Consider the following 18,245-nt stretch of genomic DNA (forward strand, 5'->3'; position numbering starts at 1 on the left):
ATTTTTTTTAAATCCAATATTAATATGGTCTATCTATATAGTTATACTAGGACTAGTCCTTGTTCAACATTGCAATTTAGATTGAATTATAATAAGCCAAACACACATTGCTTTCTTTTTAATAGTGCTATAACTTGCAGAAGAACAATTTTAACCTTTCCATAACTTAACTATCAAGTAAAGCAGCAACTTTTTAAAAAATCTCACCCTTTCCCCCATACTTACACATGGAAAGAGAATAAATGAAGAATTGTGAAAGGCCTTCAAAAAGTTTTTTCATTTCTATACTCTACTAGCCTTATTGAAATCAGTTGGTATTTGCAAGTTCAAATTCAAAACAAACCCAATTGCTACATACCAAAACCAATCTAAAATCTCTCTGGCTGAAGATGCTGAAGGGCAATTTTATTAGACCTATGATGATTCTTTTTTGTTCTCCCTTCCTCCCATCTCCATCTCTGAAAAACCACTATATCTATCTAGAAATATACATTGAGAAGAATATATCATTAAAATTAGATAAAACAAAAGTTATGTGAACTGGGCAAGATTGCAAATCTGTTATGGGTTCATGAATATAATACATTAAAGCTGAGATTGCGCCAATCATTTCTAATGTAATTCTTACTTATACAGTGATCCCTCGGTTAGCGCGGGGGTTACGTTCCAAGACCTCCCGTGCTAACCGATTTCCGCGTTATACTGGATGCGGAAGTAAAAACACCATCTACGCATGCGTGCCATTTTTTTCATGGCCGCACATGCGCAGATGGTGGAGTTTGCGTGTGGGCGGCGGGGAAGACCAAGGGAAGGTTCCTTCAGCCGCCCAACAGCTGATCTGCTCCGCGCGGAAGCAGCGAGGAGCCGAAGATGGGGTAAAGGCAAAGGGGAAACTGAAGCTTTCTCCTGTGACAGGGAGGGAATTCCGGACAGCCCTATCCCTTCAACAGGAAGGCGGGACTGGCACCGCTTCTTCTTCTTCTCGCTCGGGAAGATGAGACAATCGCCGTCGCCCGTCCTCGTTCCCGCCCTTTCCCACCCCGTCCGTCTTTTCCTATCCAAACGCGCTCTAGTCACGAAACTTCTGGCAAGTCGTGCTCAGTTGGCAGCCTCCGATGCCCCCGAAGGTGCAACCCCGAGACGGGAATTGTGGAGGAGGTTGGACGTCCGAAACAAACGTGCTGTGTGTGCGTGTGAGGAGAGGGTAGGTGGTGGATGGTGTGCGTGCTTGCGGGAAATGATCCTCGCAAGCTTTTAAATTAAAGAAACATAGAAACATAGAAGACTGATTATTATTTTGATTATTTTATTATTAATTATTTTTTAATTAATATTTTTTGAAAAACCGCGTTGCAGCGTTTCGCGCTAATCGAGAACGCGCAAATCGAGGGATCACTGTATTGGAAGTTGAAGTCAGAATTCAGAAAAGTGGTGAGTAGGGAAAGGTCTCTATGAAATCAAGTTTGTCTCCCCTAACGCCACTCTCCCTTTTATGAACCCTTTAGCTAATTTGAAAAATGCTGTTATTTTAATTTCAGCACTATAATATGGGGGGACAGTTCATCTATCCAAAAATTCCAATCTGCTCCCTCTATTCCTCCTTCTGACCATAGAACAATGCAGCCACTCTTTTTCTATCAAAATGTTTTCATTAACTGAACTATTTTGGAAAAACAAAGCATTAAATGGCACTTGTGAGGAGAGGCCAGAGGGAAAGCTATCTGGATCCAAGAATCTATCCATAAATCTTGTTAAGAGGGGGAGGCTTGAAGGAATCTGTGGCTTCTTTTGAAGAGGTCAATTGTAGTTCTGGGGATATGGAGCAACTAAAGTCAAAGCAGCAGTGGCAGATCAGCTTCACAGCACCATATATGAAGCAGACCTTTTCCAATCTGGTTCCAAGCCCTGACATGGAGAAAGACTACATTGATCATCCTTTTAAAAGACCTTTGTTAGGATGAGGATGGACATTCTTCCTTATCCTTTTAGATCACTTGGAAACCTTTGGTACCATTGACTATAATGTCTTACTGCCTAAAAGGATTGGGGATTCTGCAGCATTCATGGAAATTTCAGTTAGTAAGAGTTGGTAAAGAGAATCAGCTTGATGGACTCTGATATGTATAGCACCATAAAGTCCAATCTCCTCTCCCCGACTTTTTAAAACTGCACAAATTCACTGGATATGAATATCCATTGGTTTTATGTCACCACCAGAATGTAAAGGAGATGCTGTTGGCAATCCTGTCCTGGTGCCTGGAAATAAAGAGTGATGGGATAGATAATAGAGAACAGGTTGAAAAGGAACCAAAAAAAGACTGGCTTGTTTTCCATACAGCATGGCTCTCTGTTGACAAATTTTTATCTGTGAATAAGCAGGCAATGATGATGCAATTTCATGATTTGAAGATTCCTTCTTGTCAGACCTTCTTAGGCTGGCACACTCAGGAAACAAGATCCACTTAAATGTAAAGAAAGATTTTGTATTGATAATACAAAATCTTCTAATTTAATCTTTATAGCTTGGTCTTGAATTCTACTGACCATATATCCTCTTACCTTGTCCCATCATCCCATCAGTTCCCGCAACTCAAGTTTAATTGTCCGAATTCATCCTCTTATCCATGATCTGAAACTGAATATGATCCACCGTGTACAGATACCAATTTTGTATTGTCCATTTTGTCGCATCCTTCCAACCTAGAAATATTACCGCCTGAGCACTTTCTATCGCTACTTCTTTTATTTCTCTAAATTCTCCCATCTCGTTCCTTTTGACTAGTACCGCCATTTCCTTTGCAATTGTCCAATGTATGTTTAATGTCCTATTGGTGTCCTCTTGCACTCCTTTCCAAAAGTTCTGCGCTACCAGACTGATGCGGGGAATTCAACTCCCAAAATTCCCTAAGTGTCTGTCTGGAGAATTCAGGGAGTTGAAGTCTTTGCATCTCAAACGCTGCCATGTTTGAAAAGCACTGATCTACCTCTAGGGCGACACGCAAACACTCCACACTGGTTTAACATCAGGTGGCAATGTGCCTTTTCCAAACATAGCTACTAATGATGGGGGCTGGTAGCCAAGTGTTGAATTACCAGTTAGGCAAACCCAGTTGAACCTATGGCAATTTGTGTGAACTCAACTCCTACAGTTAATTACTTTATGCTTCTATTGTATTGCAACAATCTGGAAATTTGGACTAAGGAAATGAGCCTACCCAGGAGAACCGTCTAAAACAGGGCTGTTGGAAAGCAGGAAGCTGGATCAGATGGACTTCAGTTTTTTGTTCTGTGAAGAAGGCAGGTGCCTAAGAACTTTCCCACAGCCTTGTCTTCAGACAACAACCTGTTTATGGATCAAAAAATTCTTAACACAAATTGTTCTGCTGGAAAGGCACATGCCTATCTTTTTTTCCTCTTCAGATTTAATGAGGTATTGTTGCAGAGTTATAGTGCATAATACTAATGTCTGAAATCACAGAAAGAAAAATATGGTTCCACTCCTCCCTGACTGAGAGGTTCCAAAGAATAGTTGGAATTATCAAGGAAGGAATGATTGATTGAACCCTTGGATGTAATATCCATATGAACCATCTGGGTGAAAGTATTAGTTTGGGGTGAAGTACTGTATCATTTTAGCTACATTCTGATACTGGCCCATAATAAAGTATTGTTCCAGGTATACTAAAGTTGTGCAAGTGTTGAACCCATGTCTGAAGGACTGATTTGGGAGAAGTGATTTTAGAGTAAATCCAAACAGAGATGCCTTTTGTCCACAAACATCAGAGAGTTCAAGAACACTGGATGCTCTAGTGATTGCTCTAGGCATGGTCCATCCCCCTAAATGTGATTTGGGGCTTCTGAATTTCAATTCTTCCTTAAGCAATGGCTGAAAGGCTGTCTTTTGCCCAACATCTACTGGTGCACCAGTCATGAACCTTCTAGGGCCAGTGGCATGCTTATCATCACTGGGTCTTGACTTCTGCAATATGCTCTATGCAGGCCTGGACTTGAATATTTTATTTATTTATTCATTCATTCATTCATTTATTAGATTTGTATGCCGCCCCTCTCTGTAGAGTGAAGTCTGCTTCAGTACGTAGCTTGCAATAGCTGCACTGATTGTCAGTAGGTTGCTGGGCCCAATTTAAAGTCAGCCTGGTCTAATGATTAAGGGGTTTGGCTGGCAGAGGAAGAAGCGTAGACATCAGAGAGTTATTGTTAACGGCGAGTATTCTGAGCAGAGTCAGGTTACAAGCGGTGTGCCACAAGGGTCTGTTCTGGGTCCTATTCTTTTTAATATGTTTGTGAGTGACATAGGGGAAGGTTTGGTAGGGAAGGTTTGCCTATTTGCCGATGACTCTAAAGTGTGCAATAGGGTTGATATTCCTGGAGGCGTCTGTAATATGGTAAATGATTTAGCTTTACTAGATAAATGGTCAAAGCAATGGAAATTGCAGTTTAATGTTTCCAAATGTAAAATAATGCACTTGGGGAAAAGGAATCCTCAATCTGAGTATTGTATTGGCAGTTCTGTGTTAGCAAATACTTCAGGAGAAAAGGATTTAGGAGTAGTGATTTCTGACAGTCTCAAAATGGGTGAACAGTGCAGTCAGGCGGTAGGGAAAGCAAGTAGGATGCTTGGCTGCATAGCTAGAGGTATAACAAGCAGGAAGAGGGAGATTATGATCCCGCTATATAGAATGCTGGTGAGACCACATTTGGAATTCTGTGTTCAGTTCTGGAGACCTCACCTACAAAAAGATATTGACAAAATTGAACGGGTCCAAAGACGAGCTACAAGAATGGTGGAAGGTCTTAAGCATAAAACGTATCAGGAAAGACTTAACGAACTCAATCTGTATAGTCTGGAGGACAGAAGGAAAAGGGGGGACATGATCGAAACATTTAAATATATTAAAGGGTTAAATAAGGTCAAGGAGGGAAGTGTTTTTAATAGGAAAGTGAACACAAGAACAAGGGGACACAATCTGAAGTTAGTTGAGGGAAAGATCAAAAGCAACATGAGAAAATATTATTTTACTGAAAGAGTAGTAGATCCTTGGAACAAACTTCCAGCAGACGTGGTAGATAAATCCACAGTAACTGAATTTAAACATGCCTGGGATAAACACATATCCATCCTAAGATAAAATACAGAAAATAGTATAAGGGCAGACTAGATGGACCAGGAGGTCTTTTTCTGCCGTCAGACTTCTATGTTTCTATGTTTCTATAATAACACAATCTTGAAAGCTTACCAACGTACATCTAATATAATTAAAGTGAGGTTACTCTGAATTTCTTGTTCATATTTTCCCCACTTGTCAGAACTCAAGGATCTTTTCTGTTAAACAGCTTCCCTTAATTGTCTTGCTGTTCTCTCTATGGTCCCAAGGTAACTGGAGAATGTGGTAAAGGAGTCTTTGTCCAACTTCAGTTGTTGTGTCAATTGCAAACTTGCCTGGTGCAAGAAGACCTACCTATGGTGACACACAGACTCATACACACAGATTACTGTTTTGTATTTTATATGGGTCTACCCTTAAGAAATTGTAACTGGTCCAGAAGATGGCAACTGCATACTTACCAACTCATTACAATTGGAGCATATTACACTAATTTTTAAGGTTCTGCACTGTTTGCCAATATATTTCGGAGTCCTGTTTAAGGTGCTGATGTTGCGCCATAACATTTTCTCCCAACAACATTGCCTTGTCCTATTAAACATGTTGGAAACAGTTCCTAGCAATTTCAAACTTCTGGGAGGTGAAGGCCACCAAGGCTAACCTGATTTGCTTCTATGTGATAAAACTAATGCTCAGAAACAGTGCTCCCACTAGAGAGCAGACTTATTACTTCCCTTACTGGCTTTCAAAAGCTAGTAAAAACTAAATTGTTTTAGACAGCATTTTCATGATTTCCTGTCCTATTTTCATTGCTTTAATTATTTTTTTCTTTTATTTTCCCCCCTATTTATCTGGATATGATAGGTAGATATTCTGTCATTGTTGTTTTCCTCATGCGGTATAAATTAAATGCTAGGCAGAGAGGCAAACTGATTGCTTGAGTTAAGTATTCCACCATAAAGAATAACAAGAATGTAAAACAAATCTGATTATTCCTGTTTTCACTCATTGAGCCTCAACAGGGCACATTGTAATAGTTGTTACTCGGGTGCTACTACTTAACCTACAAGAAAAGAAAAGAAATTAACCATTTTAACATTTATTAACTGATGTTAATACAGAATAAGTTAATACAGAAGACATTTGTGATTTCTACATTAACATTCTAGCTTTGCATCATAAACCCAAATAGCAAGAATTGTATTTCTATGAGATCTCCATTAACTATCTACATCCATGCAAAAAATATTCTATAGAAGTAGTTAGTTTTCCCACACCAACTGATATGCAGGATTCTATATAACATACGGTTCCAATATGTTATTAGTATATGGTTTACTAGAGATTCAGAGTAGAAGCATTTGTGAAAATAATGCTATTGATGAATCAACTTCTCCCTTGCTTTTTTAGGGACAAATCCGACTTATGCATTTCATGCAAGGGAAAAGCTCTATGAATGTATGGTTTGTAGCAACATGTATGGTTACTTATACATACCATAAGTAATCTTCTCCACACTGTGTGAGAAGTTAGAAGAGCCTATTTCAGTTCCACCAAAATGGAGAGATGCTTTAAAATGATGGGACTGATTTTCTCTTAATGTGTTTTGTTGGTAAATAATTTAATATCTGAAACCTATTTGTGCAATCAAGTTTACACTTTAGCATGCTGTATTTAGTCTCCTCTGTTTAATTAATGGTAGTTACATAAACCATGATTTAGTATTATGTGGATGACCATCTATTTGGTCTTGTGTTTTATTGCTCTAGCTTTTCTATAACATAAAGTGTCCAGAGTCATTGGGAGTTGAGTATTCTTTAAATCTATGTGAAATAAATTTAAATTTAAGAGGTGTGTACAACTACCCAACAATTGAGCTACATGAACCAATGGTCTGAGACAATTTATGGCAGCTTTCTTATATTTCTCCCAAACCTGTTTTTTATGTAAGTTTTATGTGAACCATCTCAGATGAAGCCACACTGCACAGTAAATGTAAAAGTCAAAGTAATTTAAGAGATATATTTTCTTCCTTGAATGCACAGATGAGTACTTAGTTCTTTTAAAAACAAATATACAAACCACATTCTCTTCCAGCAATATACATAACAGCTGTTTCTTTTCAATAAACACACACATGCATACATGTACATACACAAGTCCATTATTGTATACTTCTCCAGATGCTTAATTGTAGATTCAAACATAACACAAAAATATATTTCAATGCCTATGATAAATCTATGAGGGAGAAAAAATTTCTTGATACTATATGTCTTTTCCTTTCTGGGCAACACTTAAAAGTCCCATTTTTAAGTTCAAAAAAATGCTTAAGGATCCTACACGTTTAATCCTTTTTGATAGTAATGTAAAATGTATTCCAGTGAAAAGATTTGATTACTTATGAAAAGATAAAGCCTGGGATGAAAAGCTATTCAGAACGGAGGTTTTTCAACAGGAGATTTTGCAGGTGATATCAATTTATACCAATTACATTTGATAGATAGCAACAAAATAATGGCACGATTGGCTGATGAGATTTCCAGACACATAGAGAAGAGAAAGCAACGTTATGAAAACCAGGGATGGTCATGTTGAATTTAATCCCATCACAAATTTCAAATGATTTTTACTTTAAATAACTTTCTAGCCTCTAAAATAAATGAAAAGTAGGGTGATGCAATATTAAGTAAGTACCAAGAGCATTAAATCATAATACTGTGGACCTTACACATTTCTTAAGAGGTTTGTAAAGGGGCATGCATAAGCACACCAGCATGCCTACCATCTTTGTCCTATTGCACCTGCTTGTATGTACTCGCTTTATGTGTTTATGGTTATGTTTTGCTTTATATCCATTTATTTGTGCCATTTTTTCATGTGTCCTGTTTCCTTACACTAGTTGACAAACAAACAAACAAACAAACAAACAAAATAAATAAATAAATAAATAAATAATCTTGTTGATTATGAATAGAATTTTTCTGAATCTGATTAAATGAAGGAATATCTGTTAATATTACCAATAAAACTTTTTTCCCTTCTCTAATTGGTTCCTTTAAAAAGTGGGTCTTTAAAAATTGATTTTTTTTTAATTGTGTACTCAAAACGCTCCTTTTGGGGCTTTCTTTATCTTTCTAATATTAAAACAACAATGGTTTATAACAGCCTTGTATTTTCCCTGTTTCTGAAAAATAAAACAAACGTTTTCAAAGACCTCAGAGATTTATATTCAGTGGCAAGTACATGCTTAGATTTTAATCCAGCATTTAGCAAGACTCAACAAAAAATCCATATGTCTAAATTTTAGTAACATCAATAACACCAACAAATATCTACCAACACTATATGAACTTCATGAAGTGGAAGAAAAACAAGTGAAAGATTATATGATAAAATGAACTAAGAACTTTGAACACAATATTCTAATGGAACAATTGGAAAATACATGGGGAAAATATTGAAATTTACATTATGTTATAAACTAAAAATGACATTTAAATAATACTTTCTGATGCCTGATTTGTAAAAGAGACAGAAATTTCTGGATTCAAATGCATATTTTAAAAATCAACATTCTCACAGCTGTTATCATATGCAAAAACATTTGTATTTTTTCTAACTGTAGAATTTAAAGAGTTATGGAACCCTAGTTTTGTATATGATAACCGCTGTCAGATTACTATATGCACAAAATGGAAAGATTTTTTTTAAATAGCTGTGAAGATGACAAAAAATAGATGACAGAACTGACTTGTTTGATTAGAGAAAGATCAATAACTACATTCATCAATGACTAGAAATTCCTTATGGCCATTTGCCTTATAAAAGAAAAAGAAAAATGAACTTGTAATTTATGGATTTAAATATTAGAAAGTGTGTTCACAAACAAACTGCAAAAATATTAATAAACAATGATAAGACACAGAAAATAGATATTCAAAAAGGAGTATGGCACAAAAAGGCACTGGACCAGAATATCTCCGAGACCGACTCCTGCCGCACGAATCCCAGTGACCGATTAGGTCCCACAGAGTGGGCCTTCTCTGGGTCCCGTCAACTAAACAATGTCAGTTGGCGGGCCCCAGGGGAAGAGCCTTCTCTGTGGCGGCACCGACTCTCTGGAACCAACTCCCCCCAGAGATTAGAACTGCCCCTACTCTTCCTGCCTTCCGTAAACTCCTTAAAACCCACCTTTGCTGTCAGGCATGGGGGAATTGAAACACCTCCCCCGGGCATGTTCAATTTATACATGGTATGCTTGTGTGTGTGTCTGTTAGTATATGGGGTTCTTTTAAATCTTTAAATATTTTAATGTTATTTGGATTATTTATTATTTGTTCTATCTTGTTGTGAGCCGCCCCGAGTCTTCGGAGAGGGGCGGCATACAAATCTAAATAATAAATAAGTAAATAAATAAATAAAGTATGCCAAGGTTGTCCATTAGCCCCCTTAATTTTCCTATTAGCCCTGGAAAACCTCCTTAGAAAAATAAGAAGTATGCAGGAGATAAAGGGACTGAAAATCAGGAAGGAGGAGTACAAACTCCAAGCCTTCATGGATGTTATGTCATTTATCCTCAAAGACCCCCAGATATTAATCCAATTCTAATTAAGGATGTCGAAAAATTCGGAAAGGCAGCAGGGCTAAAAAATAATAAGAAAAAAAATGAAAATAATAACCAAGAACATGACTTTGAAACAAAATACCCAATTAGAGGAACTATTAAGTATGAAGATTTTTTTAAAAGTTAGATACTTAGGATTGTGGATCTCTGTGAAATTTAGCTCCTTAAAGAAAGATAACAATGAAAGATTAAGCCAGAACATAAACAAGGACCTTGAAAAATGGTCGAAACTTCAATTATCCCTTATGGACAAAATTATTTTCAAGGGGAAAAAACAAGGAAGTCCAATTGCCTTTTAGAAAAGCACCTTTTGGAAAAAGAAATTTCATGTAACCTTGGAAAGGGACAGTTAAAATATAAATGCACCTATAACTACTGTCAAAAAGTTTGAAAACTGCTCCATTATAAACTTTAGCATTTTTTCTTTCTTCTTTTCAGAATTTTTAAAAAATATTTTACTCATTATTCTTATTTTTGTTTCTTTTTAATGCTTCTATTGTTTTTATTTTCATAAAAAAGTCTTCAATAAAACTTATAAATAAAAAAAATAGTATGAGAACTTTGTTTAGCGTACACTATATGGTTTCAGTTCAAAATAGGTTTCTGATTGCTTTCTCAGTCCCTACTATATAATTCCAAATTATTGCCTTTATTCCATTATCATAAAACAATACTTTTTTTGACCCTAGGATTTAAGGACTTTACAATAAAAAAGTAAAAAATGATTTTAAAACATCTCTACTGAACTCAAAATTATGCATATACTAACATTGATCCAACGAAGTGAACACGATGACACCATGTCTAGAATAAGCAATTGTTAGATGGCGTGGTGCCAGAAGGGTTTCTCCAGCTATTTGTGGCTTCAGCTGCTACTTGACACAAGACAACTGTTCATTTGGTTTTTTCTTAGCAAGCCATTAAAATAAATCCCATCCTGCAAAATGGAAAAATCTGGCACAGACATCTTAATTATTTATAATGTATATATAACAAAATCTATAAATGGTAGTATATTATTTAGTGCATTCCCTAAATTGTTCTTGAGTCAAGGCTTTTCATATATTATGTGCTTGGCTTGAAAAACAAGTGGATTCTTCTCTACAGTGCAATGATTCCTTATTCCAAGCATTCATCCTTAGTCAGGAGGCTACGCAGGCATTAATCAGCACAAAAATCTGAAATGTTATATATGTGAGGCTAATTTGTTTCCCTTCCCAACTCATCCATTCACTTTTTTGCACCCTGAGCAGAGATCTCAAACTCAAATCATCACAAGTGCCAAAAGACGATTATTTCATGACTGATTTACAATTTCACATACATTTTTCTTTGGCTTGCAGCTTGACAACATCAGGGAGTGGGTTGGATGGAATGCAAAGGTGAAAGAATGGTATTCAAGCATCCATCAGCACTGCATGAGACATTGCTAGCATCTTAAGGACACATGAAGCAGGAGTCCTGGCACGGCTGGTTGTTTCCCATAACATGTAAGTAGCTATGTAAAACATAGCTACTTACAAAACAGAGCAACCCAGCCAATGTAGCTGCTAGTATATTTCATTAGCCGAAACTTCAACATTTGATTTGATTTGCTGTCTTTGCTCTCCTGGCCTGGTACCATCTAGCAGGGAGATGATATTTGCTTCTTGTGGTTCTCACTCATCGCTTAATGGAGATTCCCTTCCGGAAAGTAGCCATGGCAGCCCTGTCTTCCTCATCCTCTAATTCATTTGTCAGTTACCTTCTTAGATATCTCAAAATATTATCTTCTCTATTATCAAATTAAATCTTTATTACGGCCCTTGGATGAGAAAATGAAACAATAAAATACTTAGAATTGTAATTTAAAAAATATATTACAATATTATATCAAATAGAATGGCGAGCACACCCACACATGCTAGCACACACACACACACCTTTTGGTTTGCGTGCCAAAAGGGGTGTGTGTGGGTGTGCTAGCATGTGTGCATGTGCCCACATCCCTTTCCCCCACCTTCCCACGTACTGCCCCCTGCGCATCCGCACAGACCTTTCTGAAGCCTGGTAGGTGGAAAAAATACCAAATGGGCAAACTGGAAGTTTGGAAAACACACTTCCTGTTTTTTGCACTCCGGAGGATTCAAGGATGCTTTTCTGAAGCTCCAGAGTTGTTCTGCAAAAAACAGCACAAAGGGCAAACCGGAATTGTGGAAAACACACTTTTGGTTTGCCCATTATGCTGTTTTTTGCACTCTGGGGCTTCAGGAAGCTTCACTGAACTCTCCAGAGTGCAAAAAAATAACACAATGGCAAACCGAAAGTTTGGAAAATGCATTTCTGGGTTTCCCATTGTGCTTTAAAAAAAAAAAATTTTTTTTAATTGATTTTTATAATATAAAAACACACACACAACATATGACATATAACATGTGCTCAGTGATTGTGCCCACCACCAGACAAACAATCATACCCCACCACCAGTCGGGGGTATTTCTTGTATAAATCATTTTAACCCAAGAGCAAAATATTTATTTACATATTATAAAGTATAGCTTGGTCTCGGATCCTACTCGCCATGTCCCATCGCCCCATCAGCTGTTGCAAATCAGTTTCATTAGTCGAATTCATTCATTCATTCGAATTCATTCTTTTGTTCATAATTGTGCTGTGTCTTGGAGGGTGAAATGCCCTTTCCCTATGCCGAAAATTAGCTGGCCAGTGTGCACATGCGCGCTGGAGCTGAAACATGGCAAAGTCTCATGTGCCCTCCGATATGGCTCTGCGTGCCACCTGTGGCATGCTTGTCATACACTTCTCCCTCTGATTGTAATACTTGATCAACAATTTTGCTAGCTAATTTTATTTTATTTTATTTTAAGAATTAACTGATCATTTAAAAAATTCTTTTGATTTGGTTCTTTTATAGGTAGGAGATTCAAATGGAACCTGGAACTGATTTTGATTCTTTTATTTCACCTAATGGGAGAATTCTCACCCCCATGCAGAATTTTGTGGCACACATTTGTTAATCTGGTGTTAATGGAAATTAAATGAAACTCTTGAAAAGAGGACTAATAAACTTGATATGAACAAGCCATATCTCTAACTAATCATTTTCTGGGTTACTAATCACATGCCATGTATATACTGTATTATAATATTGTACATCTCTTCACTTTTTGACGGTGGGATTGTTAAATATTCTATTCAGGATACAGTAATTAAAATATTGAGGATGTTACAAAAAGGAAGCTTTTTAACTGGAGTCTCCAAACCTTTAGGATCATTTGTCACATTTTGAACTTGGGAGCATTCTAGGACTACTCAGACAAAATCACTGCCATCTGCATATATCAAAGGTCTATGGAGAATCTCACTCACCCAGGTCATGGTTGTCCCAAGGGTGCTTTTTTCAAAAGGCAACTGGATTTTGCTTTTCCTTGAAGATATTCTTCTTTTCATCCAAGATGCTTCTTCAGTTCTGACTTATAAATCCTTCCATCCTCCACCATTCAGTCAGAACTGAAGAAGCTTCTTGAATGGGGTGTGAAACATTTTCAAGGAAAAACAAAGTTTAGTCGCCCTTAAAAAAAAATCACCTTTGAGACATATATGAAATGATAAAATGAGTTACCCACTGATATAACAAGAGACTAACAAAATACCAAGTTGCAGTTGGAGAGTTTTATTTTCTATGAATATTAATGGGGATTAGGGGCATTTTAAACATAGAATATGCCTGAAGTTGGCACTTTGCTTTGCAAACTAAATAAATACAGTTATCTATTCTTCTTAATTAAAAGACTGCTTAAAAATAAAATTTAGGATGGAGAGTATACCATCTACTAAGGAACACATTAATGGATAAACTGTCTGAGAAACCTGGATTAAATCTGACTCTCTCTAGGTGCCCCTCTGCCCTTTAGAAACAATGTATAACAGAGTTCTTTTTTAGGTAATAAATTGGATTTCCTGGAGAGCTAACTCTTGCTGACACTAATTGAGGATACTGTTGCTTTCAGTGAGGTTAACTATGTAACTTTACTCCAGACCTCTGAGTTCCTGCTCTTTCCTGTACAGTATATGTCAGAAGATTTTAAACAGATTCATGTTAAAGGGCTGGTAGGAATAGGAAGCAGGTTCCTATATTCAACAGTCTCTTTTCTCACTACACTGCACAGAATTGACAAATGAAGGAGCAAATGGACTAGCAAATTAAAGATAACTGAAGCAGGAGTGTGTTCTAACTTACCTCACTGCCAGTTTGCTTCCTTCCTTGTCACATGGCCGTGCCTCGTAGGCACAGGTGTGCTTCATGCGCATGCGCAAGCACAGGGCCGACAAAATGATTTAAAAATGAAGAATACAGTAAGGAGAGAAAATATTTAGTACAGTAGTCCCTCGCTCTATCGCGCTTCACCTGCCGCGGCTTCACTTCATCGCGGGTTTTGAAGTCAGCTTCATTTGAATGATTTTACCACACAAACAAGCGCTAGAATCCCCCAGCGGGACTCCCAAATGATGAGTGGGGCGGGGACTGAGCTCCGGCGGAGGCCCGTCCCCTCGTTCAATCCCCCTCGCCAGTGCCGAAAGGAAAAAAAAGAAAGGAACGCGACGCGGCGGGGATTTCCAGACTGGGCTCGAGGGCGGAAGAGGAAGTGCTCGAGGGCGGAAGAGAGAGAGAGAAAAAAAGAAACAGCCGGGGCAGCTCACCAGGGACTTTACAGCCGGGGCAAGGCAAAAAACACAACATTTGGCCGAACTGCTGCAAAGAACAGAGTAAGTAGTAGTGGGGGGGAAAGGTTAGCCGGTCGTTGCTCGCCTCCAGGCATCCGGAGCTGGTGGGAAGGAGGATAAATTCCCCATCGCGGATTTCACCTATCGCGGCAAGGTCTGGAACGTAACTCCCGCGATAGGTGAGGGATTACTGTATTGCACATAACGACTGCAGCTAGGATTACTTTTGCCCAATTTTGAAAAAATGCTGAGACACCCCAAGAAAAGGCAATAATAAATAAAATTTACAATTGTTCCAAGATGGACAAACGTACATTGGAACTAAGAGGTCAAAGGGAATCAGAATATTACTAAGACGTGGGAACAGTGGCACAAATGGATTGAATTAAGGAAAACAAATAAGATCATGGGAAACTCTTAGAATTAGTAAGAATGAAAGATGTAATTAGATAAAAAGAAAGATATAATTATATGTATGCATGAATAGGAATGTATAACTATATTAATTATCCATTTTGTTTGAATGAGAATACTGTATTGTGATGAAATGTGGATATACGAATGTTCTTTTCATGCATCAATGCAGAACTACTAAAAGTATAATCATGTTATTGTTTTTAAAGAAAATATTTAAAAATCAATAAAGTTTTCTAAACAAAAAATTCTCCCCCACAAAAAAAGCCAAAAATATGACGACACATGCACAGTGCCAGAAACTTGGTTTCTGCACAGAAATATAAAAAAAACCAAAAACATCCCCCCCCCATTAAAAAAAGATGGCAGTATCCAAGGATTGGCACCAACTGAACCAGTTCCATTGCATCATGTCACCAGGAGTTGCTACCGGTTTGGGCAAACTGGTTCAGACTGGGAGGAACCTACCTCTGATCTGGAGGTTGTTGGGATATTTTACTCTGTGAGACTGACAGGAAAAGAATCTCATTGTAGGATGGAATTCTTCATGAAGAGGGGCAATGGTTACTTGATACATTTCTTGCACCCTTATAAATTTGCTAGGGATTTCAGAGCAGTGCCATAGATTTATGCTCTGCACCCATATTCTTCAAAAAGTATGATTGTTTGAGTGTTTGGTATATGTATCTTTTATATTTCAGCTTTGTATCTAGTTTCTTGTTAAACCAAAACAATGGAGTACAGTATTTCATTTTATAACTTCATTTTATTGTATACTGTATTTATAATTTTTATTCAACAATACAGGGAAATAAAAAGAAGCATGTATGGGAGAGATCCAGAAAAAAACATCATAAGTATTAAAGTGCTAATAAAAAAATTGTATTAGATGAATTCGTGCTTGATCAGCAAGATGCATGCAACGTGGTGCTAAAATAAAAAAAAATAGAAACTTTTTAAAAAGTGTGGTAAGAATGCAGCAACTCATAATTAGGGGATGTCCTTCAGTCATCAGCGGCCTTAAAAGTTAAAACAGCTTCATTCATGCATTTATTTGTATCCCATCTTTATTCTTTTTACAAGTAACTCAAGGCAAATAACATATTCAACAGACCTTCCTCCTCCCATTTTCCTTAAAACCAGGTAAAGCGACTTGATCTGAGAATGACTCCACGAAGTCACCCAGCTGACTTTCATAGTTAAATTGGGATTAGAACCCATGGTCTCCTGCCTAGTACCTTAACCACTAGACCAAATTGTTCCGGGAAACAGATACTTCAATAAGATGTTGCCAATGTTTTTTATTTAATTTATATGCCAACCCATCTCACTATCAAAAGCAATTTGGGGCATTGTCCATTGGACTATTTTTATTGGTAAGCACTCTTGATGCATCAACAGAAGCTTCAATCGATAATACTTGTCAATGTCTAAACACTGTAATCAGGTCCATGTAGGAACCAGATGGAACTGAGTCAAGATATTTCTTGCCTCTACCACCAGGAAGAAATCTAAAGATTATTCAGGATAAAGGTGTAGCAGACTATTCGTCTCCTCCTAGCAGACTATTCATCTCCTCCAACAGCCTGGATCTAAAACTATATACATTTAAATCCATCCAAATCTAAAGTTCTTTCTTCGATCTTGACCACCAGAGATAAAACCTTTGGATGAAGTAGCCTTTTTAAATTCTCACCTTCTGGTTATCTTTTCAGTAATGCCCCAGGAACATTTTTAAAATTGGTTTAGCAAATATTGTTGGGGAGGGGAGGGTTGCACACTGTACAAAATGTAGCCTCTCACACACACACTGTACATTAGTACCGCAAACTAATGTACAATGTACATTACATAGCTTACCAGACTACTTACCAGAGCTTACAAAACTTTCGCCAGACCCATTCTAGTATATAGCTCATCTGTTTGGAACCCATACTGCATTTCTGACATTAATACCCTCGAAAATGTCCATAAATATTTCATCAGAAGAGCTCTTCACTCCTCTACCCGTAACAAAACACCCTATGAAACTAGACTTACAATCTAGAAAGCTTAGAACTAAGATGCCTCAAACATGATCTAAGTATTGCCCACAAGATCATATGCTACAACGTCCTGTCTGTCAAAGACTACTTCAGCTTCAACCACAGCAACACAAGAGCCCACAACAGATACAAGCTTAATATTAACCACTCCAAGCTTGACTGTAAAAAATACAACTTTAGTAATCGAGTTGTCGAAGTGTGGAATTCACTACCGGACTCTGTAGTATCATCCCCTAACCCCCAACACTTTATCCTTAAGACTATCCAGGGTTGACCTCACCAAGTTCTTAAGAGGTCAGAGTAAGGGGCGACATAAGTGCACCAGAGTGCCTATCGTCCCCTGTCCTATTGTCTCTCCTATATCTCCTATATCTTCTCCTCTATACCTATATCTTTTTCTGCTATTCTCTCATAGTTATATTTCACTCCTTTATTTTCTCCTCTATTCCCCCTTTAATACATTCTACTTGATTATATCCTCTATAACCGTCATTGTGTATTATTATGTATTGGACAAAACAAATAAATAAAATAAAATAAATAAAACTGCACTAGTTCCTTGTCCTGAAAGCAGAGTTATCAATAAGGGTAACAAGCAACAAGCAGGGGGGAAAAAGACACTCCGAATCCAACGCCTTCTCTCATTCAGGTATCAGCCTTTCCTCCTTTTGATCCCTATGATAAATAAAAGCATTTTTAAAAAAAAATTAAATATGTACCTTTTTTAAAGATAAACACAACATATAAACATACATTTACACACATATAAATTAATTATTGGTCAACGTCCCTATTTCAAAATCATTTTTAAAGCGATCCACCCCCGCCCCTCAGGGACCCGGCGCAAAAGCGCCCAGCTTTGAAAATAACCCAAATTCTAGAGCACGTGAGTTTATATACAGGCACGCGCGCGCGCACAGGTTAACGCTAAGCGCGTTCTCCCTCGGCCCGCTTTGTTCGCCTTTGTTGCCTTCCCTCGCGCGTTGTCTGCCTCCAGCACAAAACGGGAGGGGCAGCACCCGGCCCCCTCGTTCAGGCCCCAGGGCCAGAGTCCTGGAAGGGGGGGGCGTAGGGGGAAGGGACTTTCTCTTTCTTTCTTTCTTTCTTTCTTCCTTTCTTTCTCTCCCTCCCTCCGTCCCCACAGCTCCGACAGGCCAAGAGCGGCCCCCGGCCCCATTAAGCCAGGCGACCTCTTCCTCCTTTGTTTCCAGCCTGTACAGATGGTGCCGGCCTCAAGGGTCTCTGGTGTATTGAGGCGGGGAGGCGGGGTGGGAGGAGGGGGAAAGAGCCCGGAGGGAGGCCAGCCAATGG

This window comes from Erythrolamprus reginae, chromosome 2 (assembly GCF_031021105.1).
Source record: "Erythrolamprus reginae isolate rEryReg1 chromosome 2, rEryReg1.hap1, whole genome shotgun sequence".
Taxonomy (NCBI): Eukaryota; Metazoa; Chordata; class Lepidosauria; order Squamata; family Dipsadidae; genus Erythrolamprus; species Erythrolamprus reginae.